This window comes from Neolamprologus brichardi, chromosome 14 (assembly GCF_056152115.1).
Source record: "Neolamprologus brichardi isolate AB-2024 chromosome 14, ASM5615211v1, whole genome shotgun sequence".
NCBI lineage: Eukaryota > Metazoa > Chordata > Actinopteri > Cichliformes > Cichlidae > Neolamprologus > Neolamprologus brichardi.
Genome location: NC_142117.1, coordinates 27,206,193 through 27,231,382, shown reverse-complemented (window position 1 = coordinate 27,231,382; position 25,190 = coordinate 27,206,193). Strand labels below are relative to the sequence as shown.

Sequence of the window (25,190 nt, the reverse complement as noted above, 5' to 3'; positions counted from 1 at the left end):
GTTGGTGTGAGGTGTTTCTGCTGATATGCTAGTTTCTCTGTGCATTATGGCCAGGCATCTCAACATCTGCCTCATCTGTCCAAAGGACATTATTCCAGATGTCTTGGAGAGAGTAGATGCTTTCACTGGCCAACCCTTCCAAACAAGTGCAGTTTCTCTTACCTGGAATGTCCACTCCTGGGACCATTGTGGTATTGTGTTAGCGCACCTGAATGCTCCAGAACAGCAAACTGCCCTAAACCTTGGCTTATATAGAGGTTATCACACTTGCCAATGAATTTGTTTAGCAGCACACGGCTGCTACTTATCCCTCTTAATTCCTGTGAAAGCATTAAAGGTATTCTGCATAGAGGCATGTGGAAACTTTGTTTTCACATGAATGATGTTAATGCGTTGAATTATATACTTGTAAGTAGATACATTTTACATCATTACATCATAGGTTTGTTCTAATATAATCATTTTCTTAATAAAATGTCCTGAAAGAAAATCATAATTTAAAAAAAAAAATCTTTCAATTATCTTTTTTTCCATCAAAAAGTAATAAGTCTGCTAATAATAGACTTCTGGGCTCAAGGCAGAAGTTGACTGGCATGACTGGCTTATCCATTTACAAAGCTGTGTGTCATATCATAAGTCCAGTTTTTGGCATTTTTGCTTGGACTGAGCACTGTGAAGTGGAGGATGACGGGACAAATGTGTAAAGAAAAAGAGCGAGGGGGGGATGATATGCAGACATGGTCTTCAGCCAGATTTACCTCATATACCCGGGATGTTGCGGTTAAATTGCGTCTGCCTCTGTCATACCTTGTGGTCGACGTGACGCCTCGCAAAGTGCTTTTCTCACATTTGATGAGCAATACACGTGAGAGTGACTTCTTGACATGAAAAATAGCATGTGGTGAAATACAAATAGGATCACAATCAGGAGGAAGTAGTTCATACTGGAGATGTTGACAAGACAAATGTTTGTTCATTGGGTTGTAATAATCTGTAATCAGAGCACAGCAAATGCATTTTCCATCAGACTGTTTTGTAGTGCAGATAGATTTGAAAAATTGCCTTAGGATTGTGATCAAACACTGGAATCACATCATCTCAAACAGCCAGTATTAGAACATTTTGTAAACAGTGTTTATCTGTAATTGCTGTCTTTTTTTTTTTTCTCCTGACATAGTAAAAAGAAAAAGACATAACCTCACCTTTTTTTTTTCCTTGAGTATAGGTTGGCATTTAGAGTGGAGATGACTCGGTACTATTTTTTTATACAAATGTGGTTGACTTTAGAAATTAGACCTCTGGGACTTTGTAGTTCCTCAAATAGCCGCAGAGATGGGCAGTGCTTCCCCAGAGTGAAGGCGTGTCCTACTTTGCACAGGAGTACGCGAGGCAAACTAGATGCTTTGATGTGCAATGCACTATATTCTTTGGAGACTTACAGCGGGATGGATTTAGCGTTTAATCGAGGAATTTGTTTGAAAACAGCAGTGAAATAAAAACCTCTCGTTTATTTTAGCCCGGGAATATATTTGGAAGACTTTATTAGAAATGGAGATCATTATTTCATTTTTTTTTTATCTTTATGTAGTGCCAGAAGAAGAAAATCCCAGTATAGGTTGACTCCCAGGGGCCTTGAGTAAACAACAAACATGCACTGGCAGATTGTGTACCAACCTTCTTTTTTTTCCTAGTGTTTTACTTGTGAAAATCAACACATTTGTTAACAGGGTTATATTCACTGGCATAAAATAACACTTTCAGTCCAAGAAGTGTTGCTTTTTTGTGCAGCACAAAATTGGTGAGGGGGTGGTCCTGTGTGAACGTGCACATAAAGGAATATATACAAGTCTTTTTCAAGAGTTTTTACTTCTTTAGCTTTTGTCTAGTGTAGTATTGCATTACATTGAAACTGCAATACTCCTCTGTAGTACCACATGATACTTTTATCTAAACAAAAATGAATGGAAATCAGCGGGTTTGAGGAACTGTAAAAACTAGCAGAGCTGCGTGTTCTGCAGCGTGATCGTAAGCGTGCGTCATTAGGAGGAAATCGGCTAAACCAGTTCAGTATTTAACCGGCAACCTTTCCCTAACCTTAAACAAGAGTTATGAGCGGATAAACAAATTAAAAGCATTATCAGTGAACATTTGCACATATAAATAAAAAGAGTCATTACGCTCATCAAGTGTCAACCAGGTGGCACATTGCTTCTTTCTAGATGCATTTTATGTCTCAAATTGTTGTGTTAATGGTATATAAATGACATTATAAGCAGGAGATGTTTAGACTCTGTGGTGAGCGTAATTAAATTCCTGACACGGTGATGTTCTTGCTATTTAATGAAGATATTAATCTTCTGAAACACTTACTGTTATCATCAATATTGTTCTTAACATTTGACATTATGTGGCCGCTGAAAAATACAGCTCATCAGCGTGAGCGTCGCCACACATTGTGCGAACGACTGGCAGTGTGTTTGACATCTCGTGTACCGTTTTGTTATCCTAGGAAAGAAGAATAGAGATCGACTATGAATAGAATAGTTTGACTCTGGTTTGGATAGATGTTTAAATTTAACCGTTGCACAAAATGCATTATTCATTGTCTGTCTTAAGCAGGACTGTGGTCCAATAAAATCTGTGTGAGTAAAAGTGCTAAACCGCTCTGTTGTGTTTACTTCATAAGAATAAAAATACAGTGAGAGTAAACACTGTAAACTGTGTAGGAATCTTCCAGCTGAATAAAAGTTTAAAACTGTACTGAGCTTTGATGCTGTGGCTTCTTTTGAGCTTTGAGATAAATTCCTCAGACAAACAAAGATTTTTTTGTCTAGTTTCTCTCTGCACGACAGTGTTAGCAAACCACGGATTCTGAAGCATGGTTTCCTCGTCTTTGTCGGTGAGGCCCACTAGTCAAAGCAGGTGTTACTCACTGTTGCCATGCCGACTTCAGCCTCATGATGCGTAACATCATGGTGCAAAATTAAGCCCTAATTTTGTGGTGTTGGAAGCCCATGAATATTTGCTCCTCACAGCCAGCAGGTCCGGAGGTTTAACCGATATCTGAAACATATTTTCACGAAAGAAGCTACTTTGGGCTGTCCCCTTTATTCACCAGGGGTCACCGCAGCAGGTAGCTCCACATGCTTGATTTGGCAGAGTTTTCACACAGGGTTCCTTTCCCAACGTAATCCCAAAGGGATTGCTTTTCCCCGAGCTCTGTCCATTTTTTTGTATGATTGTCAGTGGCCTCGGGAGAGAACCCGGAGTCTGTGGAAGCATCCCAGCTCATGGATTTTCATGACACTGTCATAGCTGGAATTGTTCAGTTTACACAAATGCAAATTCACAAAAACTTCGAGTTTAACGTGAACCAGCCATGAGAATTAAGTTAGCTGGGGTAAATGTGTCTAAAAATAGTCTTTATTTGATGGGTTAACTGGTTAGATATCAAGGAATCAAACTAATACTTGTTTAACTCTAAAGCATCCAACAACCCCAAGTATGCTGCCATGGATATTGTATGTAAAACTTTCTAATGCTGAAGTTCTTTTTTCAGGTTGTGTCTCTCATTAGCAGTAAATGCACAAATTCACGAGGTGCTTACTTTAAGATAGCGAACTGCAGTTTTGAGCAGCTGCTTAAACAGGTACGTTTCACTGGGCAGCAGTACGTACATGTAAATCTGTAATTTCATTTAAATAAGTTTCCTTTCACAATCAAATAAAGTTCCAGAATAAAAATAACATCCCATTCTCTGTGATAATTGAGGTGACACACCATTCACACAGTGGCACTGAGATCAGACTAAGAGCATGTAGGTGTATTTACAGAATTAATCCTCGCACGCGAAGTGCCATATGTGTTTAATGCTTGCGCGTATCAGTGTGTTTGCTGCAAATAATCATCCGATGAGCGATACAGACTGAATTCTGATATGATTTAATGCGGTACAATAAATATTTAAGAGTGTACAGTGCCGTGTGCTGCGGCTCAGCCTTGAAATGCTTCTTACGTTTGAGACTTCAAGTCAATTTTGCACATTGGAGCTGAGAGTTGATCTCAGCTGCTGTTCAGCCACTTAAAGTTAAATTTAGCAGCTCCTCATCCTTAAAAATAGATGCATAATGAAAGGCAGTGTCTCAGCAAAAAAGCAAGAGAATTGAACTTTACCTCACGTCATTTATTTATACAGCAACGCGGACCTCTTCGCGGGCATACTGTTTCTGGAGAGAAGAGAGTATGTTACATTAATCTGACTAATGAGCTATCACATAGAATAAATAAATCTACAAGAACAATAATGTATTTTAATAAGAAATGCTAAAGGCCACTCAGATGAAAAATTACCTCTCAAAAGTCTTTGCCTATAGAATAAATCTGACTTCCCTGTTTTGTTGACACGTGGGGGCCATGTGAAGTTGATTTTAATAATTGATCACCACAAAGTGCTGCGAGAGAGCTTTGCTGATAAGCAAAAGAATGGGTTTTTGTGTTTGAATCACAACATCCTATTGATCCCTTTTGAATAACGCTTACTGGAAGAGTCACAGACTTGGAGATTATTTATGGATCCCTCTTGACCTTAGCATTTCCCAGAGAGAATGTGTTTAAGACTATGAAATTGACTGCCAAATCTGCACACATACAATGGATAAATCTAAAGTGACAGCAATAATCAGAGTGGAGAGATTAGCGCTTCTCAGCGTTTTTTTTTATCCTACAAATGCAGAAATCATCATCAGCAACAACGAAGGTGGAGCAGGCTCACCTGTGGGGTCGTGATTCTCAGCTTACGTGCGTTTGCGACGCCGTTCTCATTTGTCAGCTCCGATCCATCAAGAGTTATTCGTTTCAAATAAAGAGCACACAGAAATATTTTGCAGATGGATTTCAGAGGAGTCGGATACAATGCAAATGCAAAATCAAATTTAAAAACGATGTAAGGGCCATTTCTTTGGCACGATGGCCCGTGGTTAAAATGACTTTGTGCAGAACTCTGCTTTGAGGCCTGGAGGCATTTTAGATGTTCTCTTAATATAGCACCAAATTTCAAAATTAAAAAGAAAAATGATATTAGCTTTTATAGGCCTTACAAGGAAGTCCCAAATATTCATTTTTTGTGCAGTATGTGGTCCATAAAAGAACTTATCTCTTTATTTCACTCGCTCCACTTGTAACTTGGCACAAGCTGAGGATTTTTGGGTCAAAGTGAAGATGCCCAGAAACAAAATGGCTTAAAGATTTGTTTTATAGAGTGGACTCTATCTGCCCGCTGTGCCAAACTAATACGCAGCCGTTTGAGAGAGCAATCAAATGGAAATGGAAATTTGAGCAGCTTAAAGATGAAGCTCATTTTTCCCTTAAGAGCTTGTGTGTGTTCTGCCAAAATGTGTGACTCTGCTTTTCACGATGACTGTACCGAGGGTATGCTGGCCGATGTTCACAGCCTCCTTCTGTTATACATTGTGTAAACTTTCACTTTTTTTCATGCCAGAGATTGCTTTCTGAACAATAGTGCTTGTGTGTGTTTGGCGTTTATCCAAGATAACACAAGCGTCCTTTATATTATCGTTTCATATTAATGCTTCATCCTTCCCAAATGTGTTCAAGTTGAAAAAATTCAAGTTTTTCCAACATTTAAAGTAATGACTCCTCACTAAACTCTGTCCACTAAACTACTGTGGCCGTAAAAAAAGAAACAGCAGCATAGCCTGTCAATCGTTTTGCGTTGAAATCAGGCAACTATAAATAAATTAGGTGAACGATTTGAATCCATGTCTGCCTTTGAGTATCTTAGAATTAAGTACCACTCATCTATCTGTTTTCATAGGCCCGAAATTACGTTTTAATTTGAACCTAATGTTGTTTTAAACGTAAAAGACTGACTCCCAGTCTCTTCCTCTGAGTGAGAAATCCAGCCTTTTAATTAAACTGGTATCAGATCCGTACTCATTATCAGCAGATGCCTTAAGCCAGACTGAAAGTGGAAAAACTCCGAATGACGGATCAGTTTGTGAACTGTGTTGCTTGGCTGTTATTGCAGTTTTGAAGCACCTCTGTCCTGTGCTTGATTAATGTTTATGAATGCTTTTCTATGAGTTTGTTACATATCTAAACCTGAACCTATTATTTGCAGCAGTAATATTGATGTTGACATGATGCACAATGCCCCATTGTTCGACCACTGTAGAAAGCGTACTGTGGCTGTGCACATTATGTGCAATTAGAAATCATTTAATTTTTTTTCTTTGTTATTAATACCGTGCATTTGTCTGTTTTATCAGTGCAGAGATATGCATGCTGTCAGACTTGCAGAAAGGTCCAGTAGTGACCAAAAAAGCTTGACTGCATTTTGGTGACAGTGTGTTGATGCATGGTACAGTCTCTTCTGTTCTGTTGTTCTTTAGCTAGTTAGCAGCTAGCAGCAGAGCTAGCGTAGCATGTAGGGTGCTACAGTAATCTAGGCTAACTAAAGCAGCACTAGTTTGGTGGTAAGCTTCTGCTTTTATGTTTTCTTTTATTACTTAACTGCAAAGAGTGGTGAAAATAAGATTCAAGAGTCAAGTCAAGAACAAGACTCGACTGACTTCCTCACTTTCAATATGTTTGGTCAGAGAGGCGTGGTGTAAGGTAGAAGCACGAGCCATGTTGGTTGGATTTAATGCTTGTTGGGAAGCTTTTATTGTACTTATGGTAACATAAAGTGTTGCCCTCTGTCCAGTTCAATAATATTTCACTCCAGCTCTTTGGCAGCTCCAGACAGGAGGTGTGTGTGTGGAAGAAAAATGACAAAGAGAAAGTACTGTGACTGTAATTGACAGCAGTGTAGCAGTTGTGACTCTGACTTGAAAAGAAATGGGAAGTGATGAATGTGATGAATAACACCAATACATATTTTATTTTTTAACTTCTGTTTATCACAGACCTTTTGTCATTTATTATTTCACTAATAAATGACAACAGTTCAGCAAATATATATTCCTGGATGTAGACTTTAAAACCACCGCTCACTTCTTTATATTTTCCTCCAAGAAGCCAGAATTTATTGTTCGGTGTTTTGTTTTTTTTCATTGATCTTGAGCAATAGTCCTCCAGACTTGCTGAACTTGCTGGGGTTTTCTTTGGACACTGGGTGCTTTTTCACTCAAATTTAGTCCAGTCCTTGTACCTGAGTACTTTCAGAGGAATGTTTAGTTTTTTTAAGCAACTTAGCACTGAACTATAAATCATTCAAGCATATAAAGGCACTAACTCAAAGGATGATTCAGTGTTATGTTTACACATAACAGACAACTCAACAAAGAAACAGTTTTAAATTACATCTTTAGGCACTTTGTTTGTAGCAACCTGTTGCAAAGCAAACTCTTTGCACCGTTTCTTTATTTGAACAGAAAATGGCAAAGATAACAGTCTGACAGGCAGTATTTTTGCTGAAAACGTGGCATATCTAAGTATGGCGTGCCCTACCCCCCCCCCCCCCCCCCCTTCCCCCCAAAAAAAAGAAAAAAGAAAAGAAAATTTGGGAACACTGGTCAAGTGGAGAAGAAAAGAAGAAATGTCAGGCAGCAGATGACCAATATCTGAAATTCATACCTGTAAGCAATGGGAAAAAATAGCAAAGAGCATCCAGGCTGTCACCCGGACCATCTACTGTTTCAGAAATGGTCTCATTGCAAGGGTAGCTGTCAAAAAGCCATTTTGTGGAAAGGACAATGGGAGTAAAACTGCTGAGGTTCGCCAAATTACTCAAGAACTGACCTGAGAATCAGTGACCACGGGTTTTATGGAGTGATGAATCCAAATGTTGCATTTCTGGTTCGAATCTGTAAATCAGATGGCTGTAGAGACATAGTTTGGGGCTGCATTTCAGCAAGTGGTTTTGATGATCTTGTCAAAACTGATGGAATTATAAATGCAGAAAATCAGATTTTGATCCCCCATGCAATACCATCTGGAAAACATCTGACTGGCAACAGCTTCATTTTTCAGGATGACAATGATCCCAAACACACTGCCAGTGGAGTAAATGCGTAAATGGATAGAAAAACATACATTGGAATGCTGTCAGTCATCGATTTGCCTCCCCTGAGCTCAGGCCTCAACATTATTAAAGCAGTGTGGGATCATCTTAACATAGAAGAAACAAACAGCAGCCAATATCCAAAAGACTGATGATTTTGTTTTATATACTTACTTCTCATATGAACATTTCACTCAATCACTGCACCTATTCCCTATTTTCCTCGCAAAATCTGTTTACATCCAGCTCAATGTTGTCTCTTTCTCTCATTAATTAAAAATTAGTGTGGATCTGCATCGGCAGATAACCATAGCTAAGATATGCGGAAAAGCTGGACGTGTGCATGCTGTAAGACTTGCATGTTTAAATCAGAAACTACATGCACGTGAACTCACCTTGTGACTTGCATCATGCGTATCATTGCTCTTTCCTAAATAGTAATGATAAACACAAGCAAAATCTTTTTCTGAGCTGGCATAACATATTGCATTCCTTTCAATAGAATAGAGCATTAAATTAGCACGGATGCAGCTTGGAAACTTTTCCTGTTAGAATCCAATACCTCCTATTTACTATATATCATTTAAACATATGCGACATGTCTCATAGTTCTACTTTCAAAGGAAAAAACAAACACCACTGTGATCACAAACACTTCAGTTAAATGCCTGTTTGTGCTCCATCAAGTACTTTAAAAGACTTTCTTCAACTTTGAAAACACTTTTAGCTTCTCTTCCGTGGTAAGGGGAAAAAAAACAAGACTTTGAAGGCACGGTTCCTTCCTTGGTTTATTTAAAAGTAAGGTAGTTCCTCTTTTTAAAAAACTATACCTTTTCAACACAGCGAGCTGGCGTCAAATTCAAAGAATGTGGAGGCAGGAGTCAAAGAGCTAAAGTGATGAAAGAACGAGACACCAAAAAGAGCAGTGGAGAAAGAGATGCTGGCTAACAGAACAGTTGTCACTATAACACAGCTGCTGTAATGACACTGATATATTCACGAGATAATCCTTGCATTCGTGTATAGATCCTGTTTCCTAAATCGAGCGAGTCCAGAATATCTATGTGAGACATTCTTGCAGGTTGAATATTAACGACCCTCGTGCGCATCTATACATCGAGCCGGGGCATGTGTGAACGACGTGAATGTTAATGCGCGCTTGTGGGGACCAAGTATTAGCAGTGGATTACAGGTGACTAGCAGGCTTTTGAGTCTCTTCCCTGTGATACCCTTTGAATGTGTTCACTCCCTTTGAAGTGATGTCAGTTTTAAAATATCTCAGCCCTTTTATGTTTAACCATGGGTGTTTGCGTTCAAGAATTCTTTCTCTTTTTTCTTCTTACTCCCCCCCCCCCCCCCCCCCCCCTTTTTTTTTTTTTTTTTTTTTTTTGGAGAAAGGAGATGAAAGCATCACAACAGTCAGCATCCATCAAAGAGCGCAAAAGTCTGGGAAAAGTCCCGCACATAACGAAGCATGACTTGTTAAAACAGAACATGAGGCTGTTGTTGTGTCTGCGCTGGGTGATTGGGGCGCAGCAGCGGGTTAAAGAGTTGAATGACAGGCGGATCCTGACGGAGCGCGCTCCGCCGCTGAATTTGATCGACTGATTGTGTGCCTTGCAGCAGTAATGAGCTTTACAGTATGTGCGTAATGTGCCAGGAGCTGATTCGTATGCTGGATGAGCTAGCTAATTGTTCTCAGCGCACATTCCACGGGTCTCATGGCTCCTCTGATTTGGATTCATTTAGCCTTTATTTTACCTCATTATACAGCTCTTTGTTATCGCCAGGTTGTATGAGAGGTGTTCTGTATTGTTGAAACTGACTCTAGTAATTTCATTTTAAAAATCCACTGCTCAACCCTGCGCCGCTCCTCGTAAATACAAAACGGAGTAGGAAGGTGCAAATTTAAACTGAAAGGTGAAACATATTAAGTGGGCTTTGCTGTAACATGAGCTCAATACAAACAAAAACATCTCCTCGTCGCTCCTCTTGTCATGTCATTTTATTGCTTTCGCCAAAAAGCTGCAGAATCTTTTAATAATTCTTCGCCGCCACAGCAAAAGGCAGACCTCCCCAACTGAACTTGCCACTGAACCGTGGCTCCATCAACCTTGTGCACAAACCAAATGTGAGGAACAGTTGTGAGGGCTTTTTAAAAAAAAAATTCTGGGAGTAGAGCTGGCTCAGAGCAAAGAACAGTAAGGCTAGGAAGAGGATGCGGAGCTCCAGTTTGGTATGTTTGTAAGCCGAAGGATAAGAATGTTCTCTGATGCTGATCCTGTGGTTGCTCTGGATCCCAAACAACAGCAGAGAGAACTGACAAAACCGAGTATTTACACTGGCATTCCAGTGGCAGTCTCTTGTCTGAAAAACAAACAGTACCCTATGCATAGGCCTCATCTTCCTGAAAAACACACTACTGCCAGTGTTTTCTGTGTCTGGCAAAAAAAGAAATTCTATCAAACGCTATTTTTCTGGGCATGAAAGCTCCAACAGTCTGTTCTGCTGCATTAGCGGTATGGTCGCACCTTTGATGTTAAAGTTTGCATTTAAATTTGAGAGAAAGGAAACTCCTGACGAGTGATTCATGACTGCTGGGGAGTTTCCACCGCGTTGACTGTGCCATCAGCCCACGGAAACACTTTCTATAAAGACTTTCACTGAATGTTTTTCCTGTTAATCATCATATTTGATTCATCTTCATCCCGTTCGGTGTGACTGTGTGAGAGAAAGTGTATTTGAGCTTGGCATCCACTATCGTGTGGGCAATAGACCCCTGAGGGTAGTACCCCATAAAGGCAGTAATAGTGCTATGCATGCAGATAGAGGCCTGATTTAGACTGAAAGGCATCTCTAATCGTATGAGTGTCAGCGGTGTTGTGTCAGAGATTAGCCAAATGGTCTTTATTTCTTCAGTGATCATCGTGTCTTCCACGTTCGACGCATCTTCTGGCAAGGACTACTGTGCAACATCTCACATTTTATTGCTATTATTATCAGCAGCAGTAGCGATATCCACTGGATTGCTAATATTATATGTTATAAACCTTTTTGTGACAGAACTATGATATTGGTGTTATTGTTATGAACTGTGGAAGGGTGCATAATAAGCACCGATCACTAAAACAAGCAAGACAGCAAGAAATATTCAGTATGTTTCACAGAGCCACTCTGTGCTTTAAAGAAAGAAAAACAAACATGAAACCTAGAATTAAAAGCAAGAACAAATTAAAAGAAAAAAGCTGAAATAAGACCAAGATAATTGTTTTAGAAACAATTTAAAAAAAGACAAAAAATTTTTAAAAAGTGGAAAAATACATTATAAAGCCTGACATTTCAATATTTTTCAATTACTGATGAACATTTTTTAAATAATTAAAATTGTTTAAAAAAAAACTGGAAAATGTTTGCAGCATCTCTCTGATTAAATTAAACGAAACCTAAAATTATAACAATGCAAGCTATTTCCAATTTATCTGCTAGTCTCTGCATTCCCATATGGAAAAGATATATATAAATCGTACAAAGTTTGTATCTGTCTTGTGTGAAACTTGTATGAAAAAAATACAATAGTAAAAACAGATATAAGATCCCTTGAAAAATTATATAATGAAACTTGTATGTTTTGGATACTTACTAAAACAATATATGAAAGTAATGAGAAAGTGGCCACTTTCATGAGTAAATCATGTAAGCCTTATATGATTTACTCAAGAAAGTGGCCACTTTCATGAGTTAAGTCATATAAGTTTTTACTATTTCTTTTCCATATGGGTTGTGTGAACCACTTAACCATTTTGATGTAACCTTCAGGTATATTTGTATGAAACTCACATATTTTACAGGCATATTTGCCAACATTAGTTTGTTACATCATTTTGATGCACATACTGGTGGATTAATCATTAGAAAAACATGCTAATTACAAGTACTGTCAATTTTGTACAACTGTGGCACCCACCCTACATTTGGTGGCTGAGCACTGTGTAGAATTATGTTTTGTAGAGTTTTGTTTCTAGTTAGGAACCTTTTTTGTTTAATCCACTGCATTTGTTAAGTAGCTGCAGTTAAAGTTCCTCATCATGCTAAAAGAAAAAATATTAAAATGTTAGTTATAAATGTTTATATTTGCCTACAACTACAAGATTGACATATTTCACCTTCAAGTTCTTTTGGCAAACATCTTTTTTTTTTTTTTTTAGCACATCCAGTAAATACGAAGCAACATTAGCATTTTTTGTGTTGTGTTTTTTAGGTGACCTGATGAATATTCAGTCTCCCTTTACTGTAGCTCTGTACTTGTCTCCACAAACTCCTTAGGGAAATATCAGCTCGTTTGCTGCTCCATAGTGTGTTCACTCGCTAGTTTCTAACTTTGTCTGCCACTTGTTTGTTACCGGGCAGGTCATGTACAATATGGTTTTACAGCTTTTTTATTTTATTTTCTGTAACTGAAAACTGAAAACAGCTGCCTGCTGCAGCCGAATATGAAACTGCCAGAGCAGCAGCAGTGAAGTGAAACAGTAAAGTTGGGCAGCAAGTTGTAAGCAATGAACTGAAAGGCAATATAAAGCTCCGTAAAGCTGAGTGCTGCTGCAGCGTCTGCCGCTAATTCTCTGTCTGTTCCCTACAAGGAACCAGTTTCTTACCATTATAAGAATATTGATTACAGCTGCTTTAAGCAACAATCTAAATGCATGCTCGTACCCCGCTGCGCACCACATGATCAACTGCATCATTTATTTAATTTATCAGTAAAAATTTAAAGTTACAAGCAGTTGAACTGGTGATAGATATACTCCTATTATCTAGGATGTTTTTAAAAATAAATTTATATCATTATTAGAACAAATATGATTCTGTAATGAATTCAATTCATTTTTACATCTTTTTAAAAAATCCAAATAAGCTAGGACCATACAAGCTTTGGTGTTCTTCATCTGAGGTGATTAGTGTGTTTGCCGGCTTTAAGGTGCAGACACTGTATTATATGGCTGTGCAGATGCAATAAGCTCCTGTGAATTTGTGAGTCTGTTGGAGTCTGGTTTGTTTGGCGCGCACTTGGTTGTGAGGAGTCTTTGATGTTGTGCTGAAAGATCTGACGCTCTGATCTGAAGCTTGACAGAGATGGCATTACGCGAGACTGCGTCAGAAAATTTAGCATGTGCAATGAAATGTTTCTGCTCGCGTCCGCACAACATCACAGCCGCATGTTGCTCCACTGTCCTGCGTGTCCTGCTCTCAGAACAGACTCATTCCCATTACAATAAGCTTCAAACATTCCCTTTAAATTGACAGTACAATTCATACTAATGCTGTTGGCGCTGTGGCCGCGCAGTGTATTCCCAAAGTAGTTACATAGGTGTCTGAGCTGTTTGTGAGAAAGATGTGGAAAAGCCATTACAACTTAAACTGTGTAAATTGCCGCAACCAAATGTGACCACCGCAAGTCATGTGGGTGGTACGCTAACAACGGAGTCAAACTTGCCCGAAACACAAAGACAGACAAACATGGCTGTGCATATAAATGTGTGTATGCTGCTGCATTATAGTGTTCATTTGTTTATGCTGGGTGCCAGTGGGGGCAAGCAAAGATTAAAGTGGTAACTTTAACCTACAGAAGACGGAGTCAGTGTTGACAAAAAAAATTGAGTGAACAGGAGCAAAAGGGAATGCGGCGAAAAAGCAGCAAGGCAGCAGAGGGTACGAGGGTTTAGAAACTCTTTGATTGATCATAAAGGTGCTGATATTCCCCTAACAAGCCAAGCAAACCGAGTCTCTGAAGAATTTCTTTTCAAAACTATGACCAACAGTTGTTAACCCACAGATACACAAACGATTCACATACCGTACAGACAGCTTCACTTTGGGAACTAGTTAGAAAAGTTTATTTCCCTCGAAGCCAGCAGGTCTCTGCACAGTACGGAGCCCGTTTTATTGCTGACAGCTTCACAGCGGTCTAGCTTTAAAGGGTCAGTTTAGCAGGTTATTTGTGTTTTCACACAATTACAGTAGACGTTATTGGTATTTTATTTTACAGAGAAAATAAGAAAAATAATAACACCTGTCGGCGGCAGTTTTGCCGGAAGTTTCTAAAACAAGAAACATTTTAACGTCGACTTTCCTAGCCCACTGCTTCTGGTAATTGCATTAATATTGGATTCGTCAAGTTGCACGTCTCACAAATTATGTTTAATACCAGCATTCTGCATGATTGCAGAAAGGCAGGTGTCCTTCATCTAGCAAGGCGGATTGGAAGGGCTTAGAAGGTGGATTAAAGGTTCGATTGATGCGGGAGACGAGAGTTTGCATCTGATCAGGGATATTATTTTTTTATCACAGTCTTTTGTAGTTTCCTGTTCTAAAGCACGCATCAGTTTTCCTTGCTATAGCTGAGATATTTAGTCAAAGTTTTTTTTTTTTTATTAGAACGTCAAAAGTTAAAACAAAAGAACTAGATCTAAAAACACAAATAAACCCTGGAATATTAGACCCTGACAACAAGTAAGTGAAACTGACAGATGTTTTTTTCTGGTTTGTTTGAACCATCTTTTTAAGGTTGCTTTCCCTTTAGAAAGAGAAAAAAGAATTAATTGACATCGTTATCATATACGCTGTGGGTGCAAGAAAATAACTCCTTTTTACGCGAGGGCACACAGAAGCCGCGAAAGATGACCACATTTGTTGATTGCAATCACGCACGGAGCCACTGGGCTTTACCTCACAGCGCAGTCTATATGTAGTCGCTGTGTCTCAGGAGGTTGTATGATACAGTACGTAGCTGTAGAAGGAGGAAGTCAAACAAATGAACCTGTGCGAGTTTGTTTGCTTCTAACTCACTCCTAGATATGTTCTCCCTTTGATCACATGGATTTCAGCTTGTTTCCCTCCCACATCCAACAAACATACAATCACGGGGATCGGAGACCAAATTGCCTGTTGGTATGAATGCGAACGTGGACCCGAGCGAGCCTCACAGTCACTGAGGCTAATTGGAATCCAAATTTAGAAAAATAACCTGCGTTTTACCCACAGTACTCGTAGTCATGGTTATACCTCCATGGGGAAAAGTTTGAATGTAGACACCATCCAGACTCATAGCGGTGCTCCTTTTTCTTTCTTTCTTTTTGCCTGATGTGTGTTAAGTTTGTGTGAGTGCCCCTGGCCTGTCATTGCGGCACATCAGCAGTAGTAACAGGTGGTCCCCGTGGAGGGCAGACTGACAGGTAGATAATGATCAAAGAGGCCGTTTCCTGTGTTTCATGTCGGGCTCAGAGAGAGACACATCTGTACTGCCAGTGCCTCTGCTTTTCTAATGGGCTCGGGTTGCAGAAAGCTCATCTCACACACATGTGCATGACTGCATGTGCGAGCACAAACTTTAGTCATTTTGAGACCCCTCGCATTAACAGCTACTAACACATTTCTCAGATCTCCCCCGTGCCACACTCCCTCCCTTTTAAGAAATCGCTGAACTCTTGCCGCCTGCACGCTGACTCTCCGTCATCTCAAACTGTCACCTGAACTGTATCACACATCCATAAAATATTAACCTCAAGGGAAAACACAGGCAAAAAAAACCCACCATGTCGTTCTCCCGTTTGACCCACCTCCCCCCTCCTCCGCAAGTAAGCAGTACTATCTCTCAGACTCAGGTGCCCGGCCACTCACGGATATCTTACCCTCAATCTTGTGTCCACAGTCGCCACTGGCTGCGTGGACGGGTTTGTACTCTCCTCTGCTCTGTTCAGCCTGCCAGTTTCTGTTTAATCAATTCAGATTGTATTTGAAGGAGGCCAAATCTCATCTCAGGTTGGGATGTTGTTGGAAATGAAGTGCATCCTGGACGATGGGTGTAAAAACAGCTTCACTTTATCTGGTAGATTAAAACTTCAGGGTCACGGTAATCTGTCTTAATGAAACTGTCAAGTAATCCAAGAATCTGTAAACTCCACGTGTCACGTCGGCGTCCTGGGCACCCTTTCGTGCATGCGTGTATATTTTAGCTGACTGAATTTAAACTGGATTTTTAAAGTGCTGATTGGCAGACCAGAGGGTTATGTGATTGCTTTGAGAGGTAGATTAACTAGCAATTAACCAATGTTAAGGTAATTGCGTAGCCAATCAAATAAAACTCAAAGCAGGTACGGGGGAAGCATGAGGCGCTGATTTAATCATCTATAAGCACTACTTCTCTATGCGCTCTTAGGTTTGATCTGTTGGCACTCTTAATATTCGAGGATTTATTTTGAAATTTCATTTCTGCAAGCAGTTTTATTTATTTGCAGCATTCACACCTTTGTACCAGCGGCCTCAGCAGTGGTCTATCAGGATCCAGCAAGCCTTTCACTGATGCAGATGTCATTTTAAATCAGCTTTTACAAACGATGATTCACTCAAACCTCAGCTTGAACCTTTCCCTCGCACAAAATGGTACAAAGGATCTTTTTATGGATCTCAGATTGCACGCTACTCTGGAACCAAAATTCTCTTAAACCTTATCAAACGCTATATCAAACATACATTTAAAAAGTAGGTCGCGCAGTTGTTGCACACGTGCTCTATTTTATTCTGTTATTAGAAATCATACAAACCAATTTAAGCCCTGTTGACCCAGTTTTCTTTAAAATAGTTGCAAGGTCACAGATTGTCTGATAGGATTACACACAATATGTGATGCATAGAAGCATGTTCCAACAGTTTCTTAGAGTTGTGATATATCTACAGTGTGTTCATTCTTTTTAGGGCTGCAGAAATTAAGTTTGAGGTTTAATAAATGACTTTTTGCATAAATGCAAGATGGAAATTGAAAGCGCAACTCTTTTTTTTGCCTGTTTCACTTGTGCTGACTGTATATTATTGTAGGGTTTTATAATATAAAGCACCTTAAGGTGACTTGTTGTGATTTGCCACTATTTAAAAAAAATGAATATATGCTAAGCTGTAGTATCTGTTGGAAACACATTGTTAATGTAGCTCTAAACTGTCAAATTCTGGGCTTCTTCTAGATTCAGTTTACACATTTCCCTGAAATTCAGTCTGACATATAGTCTTTAGTCAGGCAGAAAAATTGGAATCCCCATTAAGAGTGTTTTGCTGTACAGGACAAGTTTTAATTCACTCTCCCAACAGTGGGATAGTGGGATTTAAGAGGTTAGGTAGTTCAAACATCAAACATGATTTGATCATTGGCCAGCCACGGATCTGGTTGATCTCCTTCCGTTACAGTGGATGTTTTCCAGAGTTAAAAATTGTATACACAAAACCCAAGTTCGCAAGATGTACTGGAGCGCGTTCAAAACAAATTATTTGTGGTTTATATTTGATCTTAGTTCTCTCCCTTTCTTCAAAATGATTTATTATCATCGCTGATGTAGCTGCATAATGTCTCTGACAGATTGTGCAATAATACAGTACCATACAAGTTCATTATAGCTCGTGTGCCGTGAAATGCATCTTGTGTAAGTCTTGGTCACGTTTGTGTGTCGGGCTGAATAAGGTTTGGAAGCGTTTCACATGATGCAATGGATGTGTAATGACCTAGAGTGCAATGCACATGGAGGAAAAAAAAAGGGTAATGTTGAAAACCTCAAAAGTTAAGTTTGAAATTATGAAGCAGTTTTTGCAGACAGATAAAAAGAGGGCATCACGGAAGAAGGGAAACTGAGGTTTTTATTCCATTAACCGTAGCGCGATGCTAACTCACGAAGCACATCTGAAGCTGTATTTACATTTACCTAAAGCTGCATTCAGTCGCAGGCTGTCTGCCTCTTCTAAAAAGGGCTTGTCAACAAACACCAGTGAACTCGAGGCTGACCCTTTTTTGCACAACCCAGAGCTGGCAGCTGATCCCTCTGAAAACCGACTGAATCTCTGAAAGGGGAGCAAGAGATGCATAGCTGGCAAGCATGGAAAGCTTCAAATGATTGATAGCCATTTGTTTTGCCTGCTTAATACAACATAAACTCTCCAGCGATTCATCACCGGAGTGAGGGGTTTTTCACGGTGCCTCTGCAAAGCCCACTAAAAATAATTCATTTTCTGCGTGCTACGAGCCAGGCGCTAATGTTAAATATTCATGCGGGTCCAGTCTAAATGATGTGGCCATTGGCACACAGTTAGAGCACACTCTGTGGAAGGGAGGAAATGTCAAGCTGTGAATAAATGAAAGCAGTGAAGCCGTATATTACCCTGCCATTGTGAATTTACTATAGTTGCCATTTTGTCCAGCCACTTCAAATGGATCTCTTTTATAATCAATACACTCAGTAAAACATCGAACATATTGCCACGTTGGCAAAAAATCTCGGCTCGCTGTGTTTGCCCATCCTTTATTCAGTGTTTGTATTTGTTTCCTAATTTGTGCCTCATGAATGTTAACCGAGGGCTTTGTGCTGTTCCTCTTGTAGCAGTGTTCAGCACCGGCAACTAAGCCGACTCTCCTCAAGGATGTCGATGCACTTTGAGCCCATCTTGTCACATTAATCAATATAGCTTGTGCCTATGCAGCTGTTGTGTATTGACTGCCACATCAGTCAGATGCATTCGTTTTTTGAGATGTTTTCACTGCAAGCTGATATGAGAAGATGTTGTCATGGTTGCACAGAAATTGTTTTGAAACGCTATAGGTCATCTTGTGCCATGATATCAGTAAGCACAGTGGAGGGAAAGGGCAAAATATAATAGAACTTACTGGGTTGAATATCCATTTAGAGAAACTCAAATAGAGAGCATAATGTCCGCTGTGCATCATTTGGATGGAATAGGAAATGCTAAATGGCCTCATATTGACAGACGCACTCTCCCTGTATTCATTTTTATCACATGCGCACACATTCGCACGTGCGCGCGCCACTCACATCCACGCACACGTTTCTTTTCTGCAGTCTCTGACTAATGAGGCCTGGGGCTGGAGATGGTTCCATCAAGGAACTTCCCCCTCTCTTTCTCCTCTCTCTCTCTCGTTCTCAAACGCGCACCTGATTGATAGCAGTGATTTGACTGAGAAAAGGGAAATGGGAAATTGAAAAATGGTGGGAGAAGATTGGAAACAACGTGCTGATTATAAACTCTGTGAGGAAACAAAAGGCTTTCCCTCTGCCTTTTCTCTTAGCTCTGAGGTAGCAGGTGTGTGTCTGACAGGTGCCTGATTGAGGCGCACAAAAGACATTACAACTGCAAACAAATGGACGTATTTAGCGTCCCCGGATGCAGTTAACGTTTTGGGCTGATAGAAGTGATTATGAGTATATGAGCACACGCAGCCGGGGAATGGGCCCAGGTGTTTGGGTGAGTGGAGCAAGAAGGCGGCCATGTTATTGTTGTGATGATAATAATCCATCTATACAATTAATGGTATGCCATCAACAAGGTCATCAGCCTTTGGAGATGTATTTAATATGTCTCATATTGTAATAATAGAGCCTTTCTGTGCTGGCGACAGATACACAGGAGGTGTAAGACTGCACAGATTTATCATCATGAGAAAAAAAAAAAAAAGAAAAGAAGCGTGAGTGAAAAAGTGAGAACAACAGACGCTGTGTTCCAAATTCGCTGATTTACAAAATAACCTCAGTTACCTCGATGCCATCGCCATTTATTCTGGACTTTTTATGTTTATGCTCTTGTGTTTCATGATCAAAAACCCCCCCCAAAACCACAAAAAAAACCCCAGCACTTTCACAACAGTGGCATAAATTAGCCACTGCCTCCTTTTGGAAAGCCTTTGTGTATTCCATAAATAAGGGAGCATCTTGGCTGAAGCCCCGGTGGTTTAATATTCTCTGAGAGCTTCCAGACAGTGAGTGGTGGTGCAGCAGCTGTCTCTTGACCCTGCCGGACCCCCACTTACCCCTCTGACCAGCTCCTTTCCACTGGGCAGGCTGTGGCGATGACAAGCCTGTCAGAAGCTTCTCCTAATGTCCTAATTACCCCTCACACACACATACACGCAGGCGTGCTTGCACAGATGTACACACATTCCCAGTGAGTAAGCAGATATGCTGGCAGACGAGCTAAAAAGGACGCACTCACGTTCTCACCGTGCCCTGCTTGAGTATTGCTCATGTGAATTTTCCTTTTTTTTTTTTTTATCTGGGCACAATCAGAGCGTCGGTTTCTCTACTGTGATAACAAACGTGGCACTCCTGCTGCAACTTTCTTTTAAAAACTGACACCAGGCTGAAAAGAGGTTTCAAAGTGCCTGCTGCCTCTGAGCAGAAAAAAAAAGACACCAAAAAGTTGCAGCATCACCCGAAATAGACAACGTGAATGAGATGTGATGTGTCACTTTGCCAGAGGTTAAGCTTTGCTTCGGCTTAGAACACGAGTCTCTTCCCTGGTGCATGGTTTTGGGTGCAGAGCGTAGTGCTGCTGCCGCTGCTGCACTTAAGTCCGTGCTCAGTCAACTAGTCTTGTTAACATAACAGAGTGGATCATTGTGCCTGGTAGGAAAAAAAAGGAAATCATTGTACCTCCCAGCAAAAGCAGTTGCTAAGTGATTCATAGACCCGATAGTTACTGCATTTGTCACAATCAGCATGACTTAATCGTGTGCTGCTATACCGTTCTCCCTTCCTCATATTGTGCTGATTTGCGATATATCTTTTGGAAAAGTGTTGTTTTGTAATTCTTGTCGGATCACCTTTAGTTTGACAGATCTAAAGCAACCACTGTCTCTTTTATTTTGCTTATTTTTGCCACTTTTCTTGGTAACAGGGATTGTGTGGTGCCTATCATGTGAGACCGTGTGGAAGAGCAGCCTGGCATCCACACTCATCAGAAATTTGTTAGCAGCTTTTTTTTTTAAAACACACGCACACACCCCACCCCCTTGCTTTTTTTTTTTCTTTATGACACGACTGTAGGACGCGAACACTACCTGAGCTGTGCGGAGCTGTCATGATGGCGGTTGGCTGCTGTTTGCAATTTTTTTTCTCTTTTTTTCTGTCAGCCGCAGAGACATTTTCATGTGTATTGTGAATGACAGCACCCAGTCAGGTACACCGATGATATTATTCACCTTTTATGCTTTCAAAGGCGTTTCTAACACTGACATGTCTTAATTTGAAAATTGTATTCACAAGAACGCCAATCTCTGGGAATTTCTGTGCAATTGCAGATGCCCATAGCACTTCACTGAGGGGGGGACAGGGCACCGAATTCAATATAGCTACTTTTTTCTTTTTTTATCTGACAGCATTTCTGAAGGATTACCCTTTAATCTCCCAACGCAGAGACTCGCGTCAGCTACATGTGTCTTGCTGGCGCTGCTCACACAATCATGCAATAGATTGGACCTTTACAAAGCATATCCCATTAACACAGAGCAATTACCCACTTCTGTGGGGATATTTGCAAAATCTCCTTTTTGTTGCGGTTTATCAAGCAGAAACATGCTTTGCATCTCCTGTAAGCCTACCTGATTATAATGTCTCAATTGACTCAGGGGAAATTTAATCTGAATATTCCTGGCCGTGTTTACAGGTGAGCATTTTCTGATATTTCACTGACTGGTTGGGCTGGATTAAGTAGTACCGGAGAGGTGATAATAAAAGAAGTGGGTCAAGTACATAAATGAAATGCAACTTAATTAGTTCTGCCATTTTACAGAGTAGAAAATAGCTCTTTTTTTAGTATAACAAGAGCACACAATCTTGAGAGGTCCACTCAGAAGCTTTTTGTAGAGATTTAGGCCATATTATTCAGTCTTAATTGGCGGATGACGTTGGCTCCATTGTCGTAGAGATTAAGCTGCTCGGTAGCTGTTATGATTTCTACCACGTCAACTTTTAAGTCATCTGCTTGACTAAATGTTATGTAATCCCAACTCAGGTCTGTTTGCTTTTTTAAAAGGTTTTTAGGCGTGAATTAATGGCTATGTTTATGACACATTAAGCAGTGAGTAAGCCTAATATTATTTCCTTAGGCTCAGGAGACTTTTTAGTCTTTGTGTTTTGCAGCAACCCATAACTCAAAGAAGTATTTCATAATTTGCCAGGTTGATTTATACCAAAGCAATGACTCACTTCCCACCCCAAATGGGAAAATAAATCCTTTATTTTGGTAGATAAGAAAGGTCTCCCACCTGAGAACTGTTGGCACTGAACTTTTGTCTGAGCACCCACAGACTGTAACTACAGATGGGCTTAGCCACTTTTCACAATGTAGCTGCAAACATTTTTATTTTTTTATTTATTTTATTTTTGAGAAGTGATCATAGTTTGGATGAGAGGGCAAAATGCTGAGACAGCAGCTAATGCTTGTTTAATGAGGTGTATCCATATATACTGCTTGGATGCATCCCACAGTCAGTATCTGCTAATTTATGCTAAGTAATATACAAATAAAATGTTAAAGAAAAGCAGGAGCGCTTTGTTGGTGCTAACGACACAACAGGCCATAATAATTGAACTAAAACTCCAACCCCACAGGCATGACAGAGAGGTGGCTCTGTCATGCCAAGCTGCTAATAATGGATAGCATTATAGCTTAATGTAGCTTAAATAGGTGGGCTGTTAAAACAGTTATACACTATTGGAGATAAATTATCTGAATTTCAGGAGCAGGACCGCGCCTCCAAACACGCCCCTTCTGGATCTTATCTATATATGACGACCCATCCTCCCTCCCTTTTTTTCAATTCTTTCACTTCTTCACTTCTTATTAGTACATGAGGATCTGCCAGGCCTGGGAGCTGCATTGAGGCCTTCCCCAAACCTCAGCTTAATTCTTGAAGAAGCCATTCGCCTTTATCTAGTAAAAAATGCTGCCAAACCTAAAATGAGAACATGGGCCCAGCTAGTGAATTGTCATGATGTAAAATATTAGCTTTGGGGATTAAAACTGCACTTTTTGTACTGGTATGAAAGCTGCTATAAAAAAACCCCTGATCATTGATCATTTTAACTCGCGAGTCTTCGGGGCCTGACTCACCTTTGAACCCTGCATCAAGTGGCCATCAGAGGAACTGCTGCCTTGACATTTGAGTCTTCATTTTTCAGCCCTGGAGTTGCTATTTGTATGCACACTATTAGGCCAATAGGCTACCTACAGTATAAACCTGGAATGTCTGCAAATTTGTTTTGCTGCTGATAAATGAATAGATAGGCTTTCGGCTAAAGTATGGAGCGTGCTCAGATGTCATGAAGACGCCTCCAACCATTTCATCTGCAGTTCACAGAAAAAATAAATGGCATCTATAAAGCATGTCTGCGGAAACTGAACAAATTGTTTAATAGGGATTTAAAACTAGTTACAACTGATAAGAAAGACTAGAGTAAAGTGTTAGAGACTGGTTTTTGATCTTATTTGTGAGGAAAGCAGAGTTTCTTTCATCAGTTTGCTTTGTGAAAATTCTGACCTCAAAAGTCGCCTGTGTTTATTGGGTCCACTCTGCAGGAGTCCGCTTCTCCATCCGATTTCCTTGAAGAGAAAAAGTTTGAAGCCCACCTCTGATCCTACTAATTAAATGAAAACACAGTGGGCTACCCACAGTAAGACAGCATTACTCCACACACACATGCACTGTCGCAAAGGTAACCAGTGTGGGTGTCTCTATGGGGAACTACACAAAGCTCCAACATCCCACTCTGTTGTGTCCTCTTATGCAGTGTGATCACACACTAGGTTGACATGCAACACGCTGCAGATCATGAGCATAAATAAGCAAGGGATGTTTTACCTGAAAGGAAGAACATTAATTCAAAGGCATCACTCTAGTACTGGGAAGAAATGTTGCCTCATTAGTGTTACCCCACTGCTTTTACCGAGCAGTAGGAAGAGAGAGAGAGAGGCTATGTGCCACTCTTGCCACACAGACATTTGTCTCCGGAGATCTTAGTTTGCCTCAGTGACTAAAAAACAGCATGCATTATTATGGATTCACTGGGGTGGCAATGGGTTGAACGCAGACCCCTGAATACTGGTGCACTTAGAGCCTCACTTCGTATAGAAAACATACTGCGGTGCAAGAGTCTGCCCTTTCAAATGCTCACAATGAGCCGGTTTCCAGCAGGAAATGTAGCATCAATGTAGGTGGAGAGTGTGAAATGCTCCACTTTTGTGTTTCTGAACATAATGTTGCTCATTGTGCAGAACGGGAAGATGAGATTTGGATGAAAAGGAAAAGAGGTGAGGCGACAAGGACAGACATTATTTGGAGGACGGTTAGCCTGCCTGCTCTCATCCAGTGTGATTGACATATTGGTGCAATGGGTGCACTCGCACGAATGCCATCACATGCATTTCCCCAGAAATCTGTCTATCAGCACTGTCTAAGCAGAGCGACAGCCATGACATCTAATCACAGGCGAGCTGGCACCTCATAACTTCTACCTAATGTGCTGCAGGTACAGAGGAGAGAAGGGGAGCGCTGCACGACAGCACCCCCGCCACCAAAACACTATTTATAGCCCCTTCAGAGGCCACCAGCAGGAAGTGGATCATACTGAAGGGTTAGGGAAGGTGTCACTACACTATATCACAAGTCTCTGTGTTTAGATATAGGTCTCTGTTGACAAGATTAAACACTGAGATGCCCCGCTATCAGGCCGACGCATTTTTCTGGGTTATAGTCCTGACAAAGTATTGCAGCAAAACGAGGGCAGATATGGTACACATACAAGATGATAATGAGTCATTTACATAATGTTGCTACAACATTATAATTACCTGGCAATTAAAGCAGCTCAAAAGCCTCATTATGGACTGTCCTGAGGGCTGGTTGGACTGGGATACATGCAGCGTGCTCGTTCAAGCTCAAGTCTATCAACGTCTATTATTCGTGAGTTCTTTTTTTTTTTTACATCAACTGCCCAGAAGCCTCATTCTGGTGAATTATCACATATAAGGAAGTTTTGGCTGACACGCTGTGTTTTAGATGAAGCAAAGCTTTAAGTTAGTGAGATATCGTTGCGGGCTCCTGGACAACGTTCAAAATTTGTTTCCCATCATGTGTGATTTGTCACTCACATTTTTGTGTCCCAAGGGACTTGCTGACACGTCGAAAATGCACAAAGGAGCCATAACAAGGACATGTGTCATACCTTACACCCTTATTAAGCCAGCAATGACAAGTTAGACAGGCAGTCACTTCACCATACTGTACAGCACGCTTGGCACTCGAGCTCTCATTGCTCACAGCCAGAGTAAAGAAGCACCAAAG

The 25,190-nt window shown here is 40.4% G+C and overlaps 1 protein-coding gene across 3 annotated transcripts in view; it reads left to right on the top strand.

Annotated features, from left to right (window-relative positions):
• cadm1b (cell adhesion molecule 1b) overlaps positions 1-25,190 on the top strand; it is a 162,672-nt gene that overhangs the window by 82,432 nt on the left and 55,050 nt on the right. The window lies entirely within an intron of this gene.